Genomic DNA, 17,817 nt, shown 5'->3' on the forward strand with positions numbered 1-17,817 from the left:
GGAGTCGGGAGGATAACAGAGAGTGAGAAAGAGTGAGACTGAGAGTGGAGGCGGGAGTATAACAGAGAGTGAGAAAAAGTGAGTCTGAGAGTGGAGCCGGGAGTATAATAGAGAGTGAGAAAGGGTGAGACTGAGAGTGGAGCCGGGAGGATAACAGAGAGTGAGAAAGAGCGAGCCTGAGAGCGGAGCGGGGAGGATAATAGAGAGTGAGAAAGAGCGAGACTGAAAGTGGAGCCGGGATTATAACAGAGAGTGAGAAAGAGTGAGACTGAGAGTGGATCCGGGAGTATAACAGAGAGTGAGAAAGAGTGAGACTGTGAGCGGAGACGGGAGGATAACAGAGAATGAGAAAGAGTGAGACTGAGAGGGGAGACGGGAGTATAACAGAGAGTGAGAAAGAGTGAGACTGAAAGCGGAGCCGGGAGGATAACAGAGAGTGAGAAAGAGTGAGACTGAGAGTGGAGCCGGGAGGATAACAGAGAGTGAGAAAGAGTGAGACTGAGAGCGGAGCCGGTAGGATAGCAGAGAGTGAGAAAGAGTGAGTCTGTGAGCGGAGCCCGGAGGGTAACAGACAGTGAGAAAGAGTGAGACTGAGAGAGGAGACGGAAGGATAATAGAGAGTGAGAATGAGGGATACTGAGAGTGGAGGCGGGACTTTAACAGAGAGTGAGAAAGAGTGAGTCTGAGAGTGGAGCCGGGAGTATAATAGAGAGTGAGAAAGAGTGAGGCTGAGAGCGGAGCCGGGAGGATAATAGAGAGTGAGAAAGAGCAAGACTGAGAGTGGAGCTAGGAGGATAACAGACAGTGAGAAAGAGTGAGACTGAGAGTGGAGCCGGGAGGATAACAGACAGTGAGAAAGAGTGAGACTGAGAGAGGAGCCGGAAGGATAATAGAGAGTGAGAAAGAGCAAGACTGAGAGTGGAGCTGGGAGTATAACAGAGAGTGAGAAAGAGAGAGACTGAGAGCAGAGCTGGGAGTATAACAGAGTGAGAAAGAGCGAGACTGAGAGCGGAGTCGGTAGGATAACAGAGAGTGAGAAAGAGTGAGACTGAGAGCGGAGCCGGGAGGATAACAGAGAGTGAGAAAGAGTGAGACTGAGAGTGGAGGCGGGAGTATAACAGAGAGTGAGAAAAAGTGAGACTAAGAGTGGAGCCGGGAGGATAACAGACAGTGAGAAAGAGTGAGACTGAGAGAGGAGCCGGAAGGATAATAGAGAGTGAGAAAGAGCAAGACTGAGAGTGGAGCTGGGAGTATAACAGAGAGTGAGAAAGAGAGAGACTGAGAGCAGAGCTGGGAGTATAACAGAGTGAGAAAGAGCGAGACTGAGAGCGGAGTCGGTAGGATAACAGAGAGTGAGAAAGAGTGAGACTGAGAGCGGAGCCGGGAGGATAACAGAGAGTGAGAAAGAGTGAGACTCAGAGTGGAGGCGGGAGTATAACAGAGAGTGAGAAAAAGTGAGTCTGAGAGTGGAGCCGGGAGGATAACAGAGAGTGAGAAAGAGCGAGCCTGAGAGCGGAGCGGGGAGGATAATAGAGAGTGAGAAAGAGCGAGACTGAAAGTGGAGCCGGGATTATAACAGAGAGTGAGAAAGAGTGAGACCGAGAGTGGATCCGGGAGTATAACAGAGAATGAGAAAGAGTGAGACTGAGAGCGGAGCCGGGAGGTAACAGAGAGTGAGAAAGAGTGAGACTGAGAGTGGAGCCGGGAGGGTAACAGAGAGTGAGAAAGAGTGAGACTGAGAGCAGAGCCGGTAGGATAACAGAGAGTGAGAAAGAGTGAGACTGAGAGCGGAGCCGGGAGGATAACAGAGAGTGAGATAGAGCGAGACTGAGAGCGGAGCCGGGAGGATAACAGAGAGTGAGAAAGAGTGAGTCTGAGAGCGGAGCCGGGAGGATAACAGAGAGTGAGAAAGAGCGAGACTGAGAGTGGAGACTGGAGGATAACAGAGAGTGAGAAAGAGTGAACCTTAGAGTGGAGCCGGGAGGATAACAGAGAGTGAGAAAGAGTGAGACTGAGAGCGGAGCCCGGAGTATAACTAGAGTGTGAGAAAGAGCGAGACTGAGAGTGGTGCCAGTAGGATTACAGAGAGCGAGAAAGAGGAAGACTGAGAGTGGAGCCGGGAGTATAACAGAGAGTGAGAAATCATGAGACTGAGAGCGGAGCCGGGTATATAACAGAGAGTGAGAAAGAGCGAGACTGAGAGCGGAGCCGGGAGGATAACAGAGAGTGAGAAAGAGTGAGACTGAGAACGGAGCTGGGCGTATAACAGAGAGTGAGAAAGAGTGAGACAGAGAGCGGAGCCGGGAGTATAAATAGAGTGTGCGAAAGAGTGAGACAGAGAGCCGAGCCGGGAGGATAATAGAGAGTGAGAAAGAGTGAGACTGAGAATGGAGCCGGGAGGATAACAGAGAGTGAGAAAGAGTGATACTGAGAGCGGAGCCTGGAGGATAACAGAGAGTGAGAAAGAGCGAGACTGAGAGCGGAGCCGGGAGGATAACAGAGAGTGAAAAGAGCGAGACTGAAAGCGGAGCCGGGATTATAACAGAGAGTGAGATAGAGTGAGACTGAGAGTGGTGCCGGGAGTATAACAGAGTGAGAAAGAGTGAGACTGAGAGCGGAGCCGGGAGGATAACAGTGAGTGAAAAAGAGTGAGACTGAGAGCGGAGCCGGGAGGATAACAGTGAGTGAGAAAGAGCGAGACTGAGAGTGCAGACGGGAGGATAACAGAGAGTGAGAAAGAGGGAGACTGAGAGTGGAGCCGGGAGGATAACAGGGAGTGAGAAAGAGTGAGACTGAGAGCGGAGCCGGCAGGATAACAGACAGTGAGAAAGAGTGAGACTGAGAGCGGAGCCGGGAGGATAACAGAGAGTGAGAAAGAGCGAGACTGAGAGTGCAGACGGGAGGATAACAGAGAGTGAGAAAGAGTGAGACTGAGAGTGGAGCCGGGAGTATAACAGGGAGTGAGAAAGAGTGAGACTGAGAGCGGAGCCGGCAGGATAACAGAGAGTGAGAAAGAGCGAGACTGAGAGCGGAGCCGGGAGGATAACAGTGAGTGAGAAAGAGTGAGACTGAGAGCGGAGCCGGGAGGATAACAGAGAGTGAGATAGAGCGAGACTGAGAGCGGAGCCGGGAGGATAACAGAGAGTGAGAAAGAGTGAGTCTGAGAGCGGAGCCGGGAGGATAACAGAGAGTGAGAAAGAGTGAGTCTGAGAGCGGAGCCGGGAGGATAACAGAGAGTGAGAAAGAGCGAGACTGAGAGTGCAGACGGGAGGATAACAGAGAGTGAGAAAGAGTGAGACTGAGAGTGGAGCCGGGAGGATAACAGGGAGTGAGAAAGAGTGAGACTGAGAGCGGAGCCGGGAGGATAACAGAGAGTGAGAAAGAGTGAGACTGAGAGCGGAGCCGGGAGGATAACAGAGAGTGAGAAAGAGCTAGACTGAGAGCGGAGCCGGGAGGATAACAGTGAGTGAGAAAGAGTGAAACTGAGAGTGGAGCCGGGAGTATAACAGAGAGTGAGAAAGAGTGAGACAGACAGCCGAGCCGGGAGGATAATAGAGAGTGAGAAAGAGCGAGACTGAGAGCGGAGCCGGGAGTATAACAGAGAGTGAGAAAGAGTGAGACAGACAGCCGAGCCGGGAGGATAATAGAGAGTGAGAAAGAGTGAGGCTGAGAGTCCAGCCGGGAGGATAACGGAGAGTGAGAAAGAGTGAGACAGAGTGGAGCTGGGAGGAAAACAGAGAGTGAGAAAGAGTGAGACTGAGAGCGGAGCCGGGAGGATAACAGAGAGTGAGATAGAGCGAGACTGAGAGCGGAGCCGGGAGGATAACAGAGAGTGAGAAAGAGTGAGTCTGAGAGCGGAGCCGGGAGGATAACAGAGAGTGAGAAAGAGCGAGACTGAGAGTGGAGACTGGAGGATAACAGAGAGTGAGAAAGAGTGAGACTGAGAGCGGAGCCCGGAGTATAACTAGAGTGTGGGAAAGAGCGAGACTGAGAGTGGTGCCAGTAGGATTACAGAGAGCGAGAAAGAGGAAGACTGAGAGTGGAGCCGGGAGTATAACAGAGAGTGAGAAAGCATGAGACTGAGAGCGGAGCCGGGTATATAACAGGGAGTGAAAAAGAGTGAGGCTGAGAGCGGAGCCGGGAGTATAACAGAGAGTGAGAAAGAGCGAGACAGAGAGCGGAGCTGGGCGTATAACAGAGAGTGAGAAAGAGTGAGACAGAGAGCGGAGCCGGGAGTATAAATAGAGTGTGCGAAAGAGTGAGACAGAGAGCCGAGCCGGGAGGATAATAGAGAGTGAGAAAGAGTGAGACTGAGAATGGAGCCGGGAGGATAACAGAGAGTGAGAAAGAGTGAGACTGAGAGCGATGCCTGGGGGATAACAGAGAGTGAGAAAGAGCGAGGCTGAGAGTCCAGCCGGGAGGATAACAGAGAGTGAGAAAGAGCGAGACTGAGAGCGGAGCGGGGAGGATAACAGAGAGTGAAAAAGAGTGAGACTGAGAGTGGAGCCGGGAGGATAACAGAGAGTGAGAAAGAGTGAGACTGAGAGCGGAGCCTGGAGGATGACAGAGAGTGAGAAAGAGCGAGACTGAGAGCGGAGCCGGGAGGATAACAGAGAGTGAAAAGAGCGAGACTGAAAGCGGAGCCGGGATTATAACAGAGAGTGAGATAGAGTGAGACTGAGAGTGGTGCCGGGAGTATAACAGAGAGTGTGAAAGAGTGAGACTGAGAGCGATGCCTGGGGGATAACAGAGAGTGAGAAAGAGTGAGACTGAGAGCGGATCCGGGAGGATAACAGTGAGTGAGAAAGAGTGAGACTGAGAGCGGAGCCGGGAGGATAACAGAGAGTGAGAAAGAGCGAGACTGAGAGCGGAGCCGGGAGGATAACAGAGAGTGAGAAAGAGTGAGTCTGAGAGCGGAGCCGGGAGGATAACAGAGAGTGAGAAAGAGTGAGACTGAGAGTGGAGCCGGCAGGATAACAGACAATGAGAAAGAGTGAGACTGAGAGCGGAGCCGGGAGGATAACAGAGAGTGAGAAAGAGCGAGACTGAGAGTGCAGACGGGAGGATAACAGAGAGTGAGAAAGAGTGAGACTGAGAGTGGAGCCGGGAGGATAACAGGGAGTGAGAAAGAGTGAGACTGAGAGCGGAGCCGGCAGGATAACAGAGAGTGAGAAAGAGCGAGACTGAGAGCGGAGCCGGGAGGATAACAGAGAGTGAGAAAGAGTGAGACTGAGAGCGGAGCCGGGAGTATAACAGAGAGTGAGAAAGAGTGAGACAGACAGCCGAGCCAGGAGGATAATAGAGAGTGAGAAAGAGTGAGGCTGAGAGTCCAGCCGGGAGGATAACGGAGAGTGAGAAAGAGTGAGACAGAGTGGAGCTGGGAGGAAAACAGAGAGTGAGAAAGAGTGAGACTGAGAGCGGAGCCGGGAGGATAACAGAGAGTGAGAAAGAGTGAGACTGAGAGCGGAGCCGGGAGGATAACAGAGAGTGAGATAGAGGGAGACTGAGAGCGGAGCCGGGAGGATAACAGAGAGTGAGAAAGAGTGAGACTGAGAGTGGAGACTGGAGGATAACAGAGAGTGAGAAAGAGTGAAACTTAGAGTGGAGCCGGGAGGATAACAGATAGTGAGAAAGAGTGAGACTGAGAGCGGAGCCCGGAGTATAACTAGAGTGTGAGAAAGAGCGAGACTGAGAGTGGTGCCAGTAGGATTACAGAGAGCGAGAAAGAGTGAGACTGAGAGCGGAGCCGGGTATATAACAGAGAGTGAGAAAGAGCGAGACTGAGAGTGGAGCCGGGAGGATAACAGACAGTGAGAAAGTGTGAGGCTGAGAGCGGAGCCGGGAGTATAACAGAGAGTGAGAAAGAGTGAGACTGAGAGTGGAGCTGGGAGGATAACAGAGAGTGAGAAAGAGTGAGACTGAAAGCGGAGCCGGGAGGATAACAGAGAGTGAGAAAGAGCGAGACTGAAAGTGGAGCCGGGATTATAACAGATAGTGAGAAAGAGTGAGACTGAGAGTGGAGCCGGGAGTATAACAGAGAGTTAGAAAGAGTGAGACTGAGAGCGGAGACGGGAGGATAACAGAGAGTGAGAAAGAGTGAGAAGAGCGGAGCCGGGAGGATAACAGAGAGTGACAAAGAGCGAGACTGAGAGTGAAGTCGGATGTATAACAGAGATTGAGGAAGAGCGAGGCTGAGAGCGGAGCCGGGAGGATAATCGAGAGTGAGAAAGAGCGAGACTGAGAGCGGAGCCGGGAGGATAATCGAGAGTGAGAAAGAGCGAGACTGAGAGCGGAGCCGGGATGGTAAAAGAGTGAGAAAGAGTGAGACTGAGAGTGGAGCCGGGAGTATAATAGAGAGTGAGAAAGAGTGAGACTGAGAGAGAAGCCGGGAGGATAACAGAGAGTGAGAAAGAGTGAGACTGAGAGTGGAGCCGGGGGTATAATAGAGAGTGAGAAAGAGTGAGACTGAGAACGGAGCTGGGAGGACAACTGAGTGAGAAAGAGCGAGCCTGAGAGTGGAGCGGGGAGGATAATAGAGATTGAGTAAGAGCGAGACTGAGAGCGGAGTCGGGAGGATAACAGAGAGTGAGAAAGCGTGAGACTGAGAGTGGAGCCGGGAGGATAACAGAGAGTGAGAAGAGTGAGACTGAGAGTGGAGCCGGGAAGCTAACAGACAGTGATAAAGAGTGAGACTGAGAGTGGAGCCGGGAGGATAACAGAGAGTGAGAAAGAGTGAGACTGAGAGAGGAGCCGGAAGGATAATAGAGAGTGAGAATCAGTGAGACTGAGAGAGGAGACGGGAGTATAACAGAGAGTGAGAAAGAGTGAGACAGAGAGCCGAGCCGGGAGTATAATAGAGAGTGAGAAAGAGCGAGGCTGAGAGCGGATCCGGGAGGATAATAGAGAGTGAGAAAGTGTGAGACTGAGAGTGGAGCTGGGAGTATAACAGAGAGTGAGAAAGAGAGAGACTGAGAGCAGAGCCGGGAGTATAACAGCGAGTGAGAAAGAGCGAGACCGAGAGCGGAGCCGGGAGGATAACAGTGAGTGAGAAAGAGTGAGACTGAGAGCGGAGCCGGGAGGATAACAGAGAGTGAGAAAGAGCGAGACTGAGAGCGGAGCTGGGAGGATAACAGTGAGTTAGAAAGAGTGAGACTGAGAGCGGAGCCGGGAGTATAACAGAGAGTGAGAAAGAGCGAAACTGAGAGCGGAGCCGGCAGGATAACTGTGAGTGAGAAAGTGTGAGACTGAGAGCGGAGCCGGGAGGATAACAGACAGTGAGAAAGAGTGAGGCTGAGAGCAGAGCCGGGAGGATAACAGACAGTGAGAAAGAGTGAGGCTGAGAGCGGAGCTGGGCGTATAACAGAGAGTGAGAAAGAGTGAGTCTGAGAGTGGAGCCGGGAGTATAACTAGAGTGTGAGAAAGAGCGAGACTGAGAGTGGTGCCAGTAGGATTACAGAGAGCGAGAAAGAGGAAGACTGAGAGTGGAGCCGGGAGTATAACAGAGAGTGAGAAAGAGCGAGACTGAGAGCGGAGCCGGGAGGTAACAGACAGTGAGAACGAGTGAGGCTGAGAGCGGAGCCGGGAGTATAATAGAGAGTGAGAAAAAGTGAGACAGAGAGCCGAGCCGGGAGGATAATAGAGAGTGAGAAAGAGTGAGACTGAGAGTGGAGCCGGGATTATAACAGAGAGTGAGAAAGAGTGAGACTGAGAGCGGTGCCTGGGGGATAACAGAGAGTGAGAAAGAGTGAGACTGAGAGCGGTGCCTGGGGGATAACAGAGAGTGAGAAAGAGTGAGACAGAGAGCGGTGCCTGGGGGATAACAGAGAGTGAGAAAGAGAGAGACTGAGAATGGAGCCGGGAGGATAACAGAGAGTGAGAAAGAGTGAGACAGAGAGTGGAGCCGGGATTATAACAGAGAGTGAGAAAGAGTGAGACTGAGAGCGGTGCCTGGGGGATAACAGAGAGTGAGAAAGAGTGAGACTGAGAGCGGTGCCTGGGGGATAACAGGGAGTGAGAAAGAGAGAGACTGAGAATGGAGCCGGGAGGATAACAGAGAGTGAGAAAGAGTGAGACAGAGAGTGGAGCCGGGATTATAACAGAGAGTGAGAAAGAGTGAGACTGAGAGCGGTGCCTGGGGGATAACAGAGAGAGAGAAAGAGTGAGGCTGAGAGTCCAGCCGGGAGGATAACAGAGAGTGAGAAAGAGAGAGACAGAGTGGAGCTGGGAGGAAAACAGAGAGTGAGAAAGAGTGAGACTGAGAGCGGAGCCGGGAGGATAACAGAGAGTGAGAAAGAGCGAGACTGAGAGCGGAGCTGGGAGTATAACAGAGAGTGAGAATGAGTGAGACTGAGAGTGGAGCTGGGAGTATAACAGAGAGTGAGAAAGAACGAGACTGAGAGAGGAGCTGGGAGGATAACAGAGAGTGAGAAAGAGTGAGACTGAGAGTGGAGCTGGGAGTATAACAGAGAGTGAGAAAGAGCGAGACTGAGAGCGGAGCTGGGAGTATAACAGAGAGTGAGAAAGAGCGAGACTGAGAGCGGAGCTGGGAGTATAACAGAGAGTGAGAAAGAGCGAGACTGAGAGCGGAGCCGGGAGGATAACAGAGAGTGAGAAAGAGTGAGTCTGAGAGCAGAGCGGGGAGCATAATAAAGAGTGAGAAAGAGTGAGGCTGAGAGCGGAGCCGGGAGGATAATAGAGAGTGAGAAAGAGCGAGACTGAGAGTGGAGCCGGGAGGATAACAGAGAGTGAGAAAGAGCGAGACTGAGAGCGGAGCCGGGAGGATAACAGAGAGTGAGAAAGAGCGAGACTGAGAGTGGAGCCGGGAGGATAACAGAGAGTGAGAAAGAGCGAGACTGAGAGCGGAGCCGGGAGGATAACAGAGAGTGAGAAAGAGCGAGACTGAGAGTGGAGCCGGGAGGATAACAGAGAGTGAGAAAGAGCGAGACTGAGAGTGGAGACGGGAGGATAACAGAGAGTGAGAAAGAGCGAGACTGAGAGTGGAGCCGGGGGTATAATAGAGAGTGAGAAAGAGTGAGACTGAGAGAGGAGCCGGGAGGATAACAGAGAGTGAGAAAGCGTGAGACTGAGAGTGGAGCCGGGGGTATAATAGAGAGTGAGAAAGAGTGAGACTGAGAACGGAGCTGGGAGGACAACAGAGTGAGAAAGAGCGAGCCTGAGAGTGGAGCGGGGAGGATAATAGAGAGTGAGAAAGAGTGAGACTGAGAGTGGAGCCGGGAGGATAATTGAGAGTGAGAAGAGTGAGACAGAGAGTGGAGCCGGGAAGAAAGCAGACAGTGATAAAGAGTGAGACTGAGAGAGGAGCCGGAAGGATAATAGAGAGTGAGAAAGAGTGAGACTGAGAGAGGAGACGGGAGTATAACAGAGAGTGAGAAAGAGTGAGACAGAGAGCCGAGCCGGGAGTATAATAGAGAGTTAGAAAGAGCGAGACTGAGAGAGGAGCCGGGAGGATAACAGTGAGTGAGAAAGAGTGAGACTGAGAGCGGAGCCGGGAGGATAACAGTGAGTGAGAAAGAGTGAGACTGAGAGCGGAGCCGGGAGTATAACAGAGAGTGAGAAAGAGTGAGACTGAGAGCGGAGCCGGGAGGATAACAGAGAGTGAGAAAGAGCGAGGCTGAGAGCGGATCCGGGAGCATAATAGAGAGTGAGAAAGTGTGAGACTGAGAGTGGAGCTGGGAGTATAACAGAGAGTGAGAAAGAGAGAGACTGAGAGCGGAGCCGGGAGTATAACAGAGAGTGAGAAAGAGCGAGACTGAGAGAGGAGCCGGGAGGATAACAGTGAGTGAGAAAGAGTGAGACTGAGAGCGGAGCCGGGAGGATAACAGTGAGTGAGAAAGAGTGAGACTGAGAGTGGAGCCGGGAGTATAACAGAGAGTGAGAAAGAGTGAGACTGAGAGCGGAGCCGGGAGGATAACAGTGAGTGAGAAAGAGTGAGACTGAGAGCGGAGCCGGGAGTATAACAGAGAGTGAGAAAGAGTGAGACTGAGAGCGGAGCCGGGAGTATAACAGAGAGTGAGAAAGAGTGAGACTGAGAGCGGAGCCGGGAGGATAACAGAGAGTGGGAAAGAGTGAGACTGAGAGCGGAGCCGGGAGGATAACTGTGAGTGAGAAAGAGTGAGACTGAGAGCGGAGCCGGGAGGATAACAGTGAGTGAGAAAGAGTGAGACTGAGAGCGGAGCCGGGAGGATAACTGTGAGTGAGAAAGAGTGAGGCTGAGAGCGGAGCCGGGAGGATAACAGTGAGTGAGAAAGAGTGAGACTGAGAGCGGAGCCGGGAGGATAACAGTGAGTGAGAAAGAGTGAGACTGAGAGCGGAGTCGGGAGGATAACTGTGAGTGAGAAAGAGTGAGACTGAGAGCGGAGCCGGGAGGATAACAGAGAGTGAGAAAGAGTGAGACTGAGAGCGGAGCCGGGAGTATAACAGAGAGTGAGAAAGAGCGAGACTGAGAGTGGAGCCGGGAGTATAACAGAGAGTGAGAAAGAGTGAGACTGAGAGCGGAGCCGGGAGGATAATAGAGAGTGAGAAAGAGTGAGACTGAGAGCGGAGCCGGGAGGATAACAGAGAGTGAGAAAGAGCGAGACTGAGAGCGGAGCCGGGAGGATAACAGAGAGTGAGAAAGAGCGAGACTGAGAGTGGAGCCGGGAGGATAATAGAGAGTGAGAAAGAGTGAGACTGAGAGCGGAGCCGGGAGGATAACTGTGAGTGAGAAAGAGTGAGACTGAGAGCGGAGCCGGGAGGATAACAGTGAGTGAGAAAGAGTGAGACTGAGAGCGGAGCCGGGAGGATAACAGACAGTGAGAAAGAGTGAGGCTGAGAGCGGAGCCGGGAGTATAACAGAGAGTGAGAAAGAGTGAGACTGAGAGCGGAGCCGGGAGTATAACTAGAGTGTGAGAAAGAGCGAGACTGAGAGTGGTGCCAGTAGGATTACAGAGAGCGAGAAAGAGGAAGACTGAGAGTGGAGCCGGGAGTATAACAGAGAGTGAGAAAGAGTGAGACAGAGAGCGGAGCCGGGCGTATAACTAGAGTGTGAGAAAGAGCGAGACTGAGAGTGGTGCCAGTAGGATTACAGAGAGCGAGAAAGAGGAAGTCTGAGAGTGGAGCCGGGAGTATAACAGAGAGTGAGAAAGAGTGAGACAGAGAGCGGAGCCGGGAGTATAACTAGAGTGTGAGAAAGAGCGAGACTGAGAGTGGTGCCAGTAGGATTACAGAGAGCGAGAAAGAGGAAGACTGAGAGCGGAGCCGGGAGGATAACAGAGAGTGAGAAGGAGTGAGACTGAGAGCGGAGCTGGGAGTATAACAGAGAGTGAGAAAGACTGAGACTGAGAGTGGAGCTGGGAGTATAACAGAGAGTGAGAAAGAGTGAGACTGAGAGCCCAGCCGGGAGGATAACAGAGAGTGAGAAAGAGTGAGACTGAGAGCCCAGCCGGGAGGATAACAGAGAGTGAGAAAGAGTGAGACTGAGAGCGGAGCCGGGAGGATAACAGAGAGTGAGAAAGAGCGAGACTGAGAGTGGAGCTGGGAGGATAACAGAGAGTGAGAAAGAGTGAGACTGAGAGTGGAGCTGGGAGTATAACAGAGAGTGAGAAAGAGTGAGACTGAGAGTGGAGCTGGGAGTATAACAGAGAGTGAGAAAGAGCGAAACTGAGAGCGGAGCTGGGAGTATAACAGAGAGTGAGAAAGAGTGAGACTGAGAGCGGAGCCGGGAGTATAACAGAGAGTGAGAAAGAGTGAGACTGAGAGCGGAGCCGGGAGGATAACAGAGAGTGAGAAAGAGCGAGGCTGAGAGCGGATCCGGGAGCATAATAGAGAGTGAGAAAGTGTGAGACTGAGAGTGGAGCTGGGAGTATAACAGAGAGTGAGAAAGAGAGAGACTGAGACCGGAGCCGGGAGTATAACAGAGAGTGAGAAAGAGCGAGACTGAGAGAGGAGCCGGGAGGATAACAGTGAGTGAGAAAGAGTGAGACTGAGAGCGGAGCCGGGAGGATAACAGTGAGTGAGAAAGAGTGAGACTGAGAGTGGAGCCGGGAGTATAACAGAGAGTGAGAAAGAGTGAGACTGAGAGCGGAGCCGGGAGGATAACAGTGAGTGAGAAAGAGTGAGACTGAGAGCGGAGCCGGGAGTATAACAGAGAGTGAGAAAGAGTGAGACTGAGAGCGGAGCCGGGAGTATAACAGAGAGTGAGAAAGAGTGAGACTGAGAGCGGAGCCGGGAGGATAACAGAGAGTGGGAAAGAGTGAGACTGAGAGCGGAGCCGGGAGGATAACTGTGAGTGAGAAAGAGTGAGACTGAGAGCGGAGCCGGGAGGATAACAGTGAGTGAGAAAGAGTGAGACTGAGAGCGGAGCCGGGAGGATAACTGTGAGTGAGAAAGAGTGAGGCTGAGAGCGGAGCCGGGAGGATAACAGTGAGTGAGAAAGAGTGAGACTGAGAGCGGAGCCGGGAGGATAACAGTGAGTGAGAAAGAGTGAGACTGAGAGCGGAGTCGGGAGGATAACTGTGAGTGAGAAAGAGTGAGACTGAGAGCGGAGCCGGGAGGATAACAGAGAGTGAGAAAGAGTGAGACTGAGAGCGGAGCCGGGAGTATAACAGAGAGTGAGAAAGAGCGAGACTGAGAGTGGAGCCGGGAGTATAACAGAGAGTGAGAAAGAGTGAGACTGAGAGCGGAGCCGGGAGGATAATAGAGAGTGAGAAAGAGTGAGACTGAGAGCGGAGCCGGGAGGATAACAGAGAGTGAGAAAGAGCGAGACTGAGAGCGGAGCCGGGAGGATAACAGAGAGTGAGAAAGAGCGAGACTGAGAGTGGAGCCGGGAGGATAATAGAGAGTGAGAAAGAGTGAGACTGAGAGCGGAGCCGGGAGGATAACTGTGAGTGAGAAAGAGTGAGACTGAGAGCGGAGCCGGGAGGATAACAGTGAGTGAGAAAGAGTGAGACTGAGAGCGGAGCCGGGAGGATAACAGACAGTGAGAAAGAGTGAGGCTGAGAGCGGAGCCGGGAGTATAACAGAGAGTGAGAAAGAGTGAGACTGAGAGCGGAGCCGGGAGTATAACTAGAGTGTGAGAAAGAGCGAGACTGAGAGTGGTGCCAGTAGGATTACAGAGAGCGAGAAAGAGGAAGACTGAGAGTGGAGCCGGGAGTATAACAGAGAGTGAGAAAGAGTGAGACAGAGAGCGGAGCCGGGCGTATAACTAGAGTGTGAGAAAGAGCGAGACTGAGAGTGGTGCCAGTAGGATTACAGAGAGCGAGAAAGAGGAAGTCTGAGAGTGGAGCCGGGAGTATAACAGAGAGTGAGAAAGAGTGAGACAGAGAGCGGAGCCGGGAGTATAACTAGAGTGTGAGAAAGAGCGAGACTGAGAGTGGTGCCAGTAGGATTACAGAGAGCGAGAAAGAGGAAGACTGAGAGCGGAGCCGGGAGGATAACAGAGAGTGAGAAGAGGTGAGACTGAGAGCGGAGCTGGGAGTATAACAGAGAGTGAGAAAGACTGAGACTGAGAGTGGAGCTGGGAGTATAACAGAGAGTGAGAAAGAGTGAGACTGAGAGCCCAGCCGGGAGGATAACAGAGAGTGAGAAAGAGTGAGACTGAGAGCCCAGCCGGGAGGATAACAGAGAGTGAGAAAGAGTGAGACTGAGAGCGGAGCCGGGAGGATAACAGAGAGTGAGAAAGAGCGAGACTGAGAGCGGAGCGGGGAGTATAACAGAGAGTGAGAAAGAGTGAGACTGAGAGCGGAGCCGGGAGGATAACAGAGAGTGAGAAATAGTGAGACTGAGAGTGGAGCTGGGAGTATAACAGAGAGTGAGAAAGAGTGAGACTGAGAGTGGAGCTGGGAGGATAACAGAGAGTGAGAAAGAGTGAGACTGAGAGTGGAGCTGGGAGTATAACAGAGAGTGAGAAAGAGTGAGACTGAGAGTGGAGCTGGGAGTATAACAGAGAGTGAGAAAGAGCGAAACTGAGAGCGGAGCTGGGAGTATAACAGAGAGTGAGAAAGAGCGAGACTGAGAGCGGAGCTGGGAGTATAACAGAGAGTGAGAAAGAGCGAGACTGAGAGCGGAGCCGGGAGGATAACAGAGAGTGAGAAAGAGTGAGGCTGAGAGCGGAGCCGGGAGGATAACAGAGAGTGAGAAAGAGCGAGACTGAGAGTGGAGACGGGAGGATAACAGAGAGTGAGAAAGAGTGAGACTGAGAGTGGAGCCGGGAGGATAACAGGGAGTGAGAAAGAGTGAGACTGAGAGCGGAGCCGGCAGGATAACAGAGAGTGAGAAAGAGTGAGACTGAGAGCGGAGCCGGGAGGATAACAGAGAGTGAGAAAGAGCGAGACTGAGAGCGGAGCCGGGAGGATAACAGTGAGTGAGAAAGAGTGAGACTGAGAGCGGAGCCGGGAGTATAACAGAGAGTGAGAAAGAGTGAGACAGACAGCCGAGCCGGGAGGATAATAGAGAGTGAGAAAGAGTGAGGCTGAGAGTCCAGCCGGGAGGATAACGGAGAGTGAGAAAGAGTGAGATAGAGTGGAGCTGGGAGGAAAACAGAGAGTGAGAAAGAGTGAGACTGAGAGCGGAGCCGGGAGGAAAACAGAGAGTGAGAAAGAGTGAGACTGAGAGCGGAGCCGGGAGGATAACAGAGAGTGAGAAAGAGCGAGACTGAGAGCGGAGCCGGGAGGATAACAGAGAGTGAGAAAGAGTGAGTCTGAGAGCGGAGCCGGGAGGATAACAGAGAGTGAGAAAGAGCGAGACTGAGAGTGGAGCCGGGAGGATAACAGAGAGTGAGAAAGAGTGAGACTGAGAGTGGAGCCGGGAGGATAACAGAGAGTGAGAAAGAGTGAGACTGAGAGCGGAGACGGGAGTATAACTAGAGTGTGAGAAAGAGCGAGACTGAGAGTGGTGCCAGTAGGATTACAGAGAGCGAGAAAGAGGAAGACTGAGAGCGGAGCCGGGAGGATAACAGAGAGTGAGAAGGAGTGAGACTGAGAGCGGAGCTGGGAGTATAACAGAGAGTGAGAAAGACTGAGACTGAGAGTGGAGCTGGGAGTATAACAGAGAGTGAGAAAGAGTGAGACTGAGAGCCCAGCCGGGAGGATAACAGAGAGTGAGAAAGAGTGAGACTGAGAGCCCAGCCGGGAGGATAACAGAGAGTGAGAAAGAGTGAGACTGAGAGCGGAGCCGGGAGGATAACAGAGAGTGAGAAAGAGCGAGACTGAGAGCGGAGCGGGGAGTATAACAGAGAGTGAGAAAGAGTGAGACTGAGAGCGGAGCCGGGAGGATAACAGAGAGTGAGAAATAGTGAGACTGAGAGTGGAGCTGGGAGTATAACAGAGAGTGAGAAAGAGTGAGACTGAGAGTGGAGCTGGGAGGATAACAGAGAGTGAGAAAGAGTGAGACTGAGAGTGGAGCTGGGAGTATACCAGAGAGTGAGAAAGAGTGAGACTGAGAGTGGAGCTGGGAGTATAACAGAGAGTGAGAAAGAGCGAAACTGAGAGCGGAGCTGGGAGTATAACAGAGAGTGAGAAAGAGCGAGACTGAGAGCGGAGCTGGGAGTATAACAGAGAGTGAGAAAGAGCGAGACTGAGAGCGGAGCCGGGAGGATAACAGAGAGTGAGAAAGAGTGAGGCTGAGAGCGGAGCCGGGAGGATAACAGAGAGTGAGAAAGAGCGAGACTGAGAGTGGAGACGGGAGGATAACAGAGAGTGAGAAAGAGTGAGACTGAGAGTGGAGCCGGGAGGATAACAGGGAGTGAGAAAGAGTGAGACTGAGAGCGGAGCCGGCAGGATAACAGAGAGTGAGAAAGAGTGAGACTGAGAGCGGAGCCGGGAGGATAACAGAGAGTGAGAAAGAGCGAGACTGAGAGCGGAGCCGGGAGGATAACAGTGAGTGAGAAAGAGTGAGACTGAGAGCGGAGCCGGGAGTATAACAGAGAGTGAGAAAGAGTGAGACAGACAGCCGAGCCGGGAGGATAATAGAGAGTGAGAAAGAGTGAGGCTGAGAGTCCAGCCGGGAGGATAACGGAGAGTGAGAAAGAGTGAGATAGAGTGGAGCTGGGAGGAAAACAGAGAGTGAGAAAGAGTGAGACTGAGAGCGGAGCCGGGAGGAAAACAGAGAGTGAGAAAGAGTGAGACTGAGAGCGGAGCCGGGAGGATAACAGAGAGTGAGAAAGAGCGAGACTGAGAGCGGAGCCGGGAGGATAACAGAGAGTGAGAAAGAGTGAGTCTGAGAGCGGAGCCGGGAGGATAACAGAGAGTGAGAAAGAGCGAGACTGAGAGTGGAGACGGGAGGATAACAGAGAGAGAGAAAGAGTGAAACTTAGAGTGGAGCCGGGAGGATAACAGGGAGTGAGAAAGAGTGAGACTGAGAGCGGAGACGGGAGTATAACTAGAGTCTGAGAAAGAGCGAGACTGAGAGTGGTGCCAGTAGGATTACAGAGAGCGAGAAAGAGGAAGACTGAGAGTGGAGCCGGGAGGATAACAGAGAGTGAGAAAGAGCGAGACTGAGAGCGGAGCCGGGAGGATAACAGACAGTGAGAAAGAGTGAGGCTGAGAGCGGAGCCGGGAGTATAACAGAGAGTGAGAAAGAGTGAGACTGAGAACGGAGCTGGGCGTATAACAGAGAGTGAGAAAGAGTGAGACAGAGAGCGGAGCCGGGAGTATAAATAGAGTGTGCGATAGAGTGAGACAGGGAGCCGAGCCGGGAGGATAACAGAGAGTGAGAAAGAGTGAGACTGAGAGCGATGCCTGGGGGATAACAGAGAGTGAGAAAGAGCGAGGCTGAGAGTCCAGCCGGGAGGATAACAGAGAGTGAGAAAGAGCGAGACTGAGAGCGGAGCGGGGAGGATAACAGAGAGTGAGAAAGAGTGAGACTGAGAGTGGAGCCGGGAGTATAACAGAGAGTGAGAAAGCGTGAGACTGAGAGCGGAGCCTGGAGGATAACAGAGAGTGAGAAAGAGCGAGACTGAGAGCGGAGCCGGGAGGATAACAGAGAGTGAGACTGAGAGTGGAGCCGGGCGTATAACAGAGTGAGAAAGAGTGAGACTGAGAGCGGAGCCGGGAGGATAACAGTGAGTGAGAAAGAGTGAGACTGAGAGCGGAGCCGGGAGGATAACAGAGAGTGAGAAAGAGTGAGACTGAAAGCGGATCCGGGAGCATAATAGAGAGTGAGAAAGTGTGAGACTGAGAGTGGAGCTGGGAGTATAACAGAGAGTGAGAAAGAGCGAGACTGAGAGAGGAGCCGGGAGGATAACAGTGAGTGAGAAAGAGTGAGACTGAGAGCGGAGCCGGGAGGATAACAGTGAGTGAGAAAGTGTGAGACTGAGAGCGGAGCCGGGAGGATAACAGAGAGTGAGAAAGAGTGAGACTGAGAGCGGAGCCGGGAGTATAACAGAGAGTGAGAAAGAGTGAGACTGAGAGCTGAGCCGGGAGGATAACAGTGAGTGAGAAAGAGTGAGGCTGAGAGCGGAGCCGGGAGTATAACAGAGAGTGAGAAAGAGTGAGGCTGAGAGAGGAGCCGGGAGTATAACAGAGAGTGAGAAAGAGTGAGACAGAGAGTGGAGCCGGGAGTATAACAGAGAGTGAGAAAGAGTGAGACAGAGAGCGGAGCCGGGAGGATAACAGTGAGTGAGAAAGAGTGAGGCTGAGAGCGGAGCCGGGAGTATAACAGAGAGTGAGAAAGAGTGAGACAGAGAGTGGAGCCGGGAGGATAACAGTGAGTGAGAAAGAGTGAGGCTGAGAGCGGAGCCGGGAGTATAACAGAGAGTGAGAAAGAGTGAGACAGAGAGTGGAGCCGGGAGTATAACAGAGAGTGAGAAAGAGTGAGGCTGAG

At 52.5% G+C, this 17,817-nt stretch overlaps 1 protein-coding gene across 2 annotated transcripts in view; it reads right to left on the reverse strand.

Moving 5' to 3' along the window:
- Positions 1-17,817, reverse strand: part of LOC140424726 (tripartite motif-containing protein 14-like) — an 805,674-nt gene that overhangs the window by 304,983 nt on the left and 482,874 nt on the right. The gene's annotated exons all lie outside the window — the stretch shown is intronic.

The sequence above is a fragment of the Scyliorhinus torazame genome, chromosome 6 (assembly GCF_047496885.1).
Source record: "Scyliorhinus torazame isolate Kashiwa2021f chromosome 6, sScyTor2.1, whole genome shotgun sequence".
NCBI classification, from domain to species: domain Eukaryota; kingdom Metazoa; phylum Chordata; class Chondrichthyes; order Carcharhiniformes; family Scyliorhinidae; genus Scyliorhinus; species Scyliorhinus torazame.